Raw genomic sequence first — 271 nt, forward strand, 5'->3', positions numbered from 1 at the left:
ACTCGCTCACACACCCACACAATTTTTCCCTCTTCTTTTTCGTTTGTTCTTATTTCCAGATATAATATATAACAATTGAAAAATAACATCGAGGACATATAACAAGAAAATATATATAAATATTAACATGAAATATCCTATGCAAAACCTCATACAAAATTAAACACTCAAACCTTTGTGTTTATGCAACTGGGACACAGTATTAAATAATTCTTACAGCAAAGGTAATAACGCAGAAACATGGAGGTATGTGTATACCCCCCCCCCTACT

The sequence above is a fragment of the Penaeus monodon genome, chromosome 30, assembly GCF_015228065.2.
Source record: "Penaeus monodon isolate SGIC_2016 chromosome 30, NSTDA_Pmon_1, whole genome shotgun sequence".
Lineage (NCBI taxonomy): Eukaryota > Metazoa > Arthropoda > Malacostraca > Decapoda > Penaeidae > Penaeus > Penaeus monodon.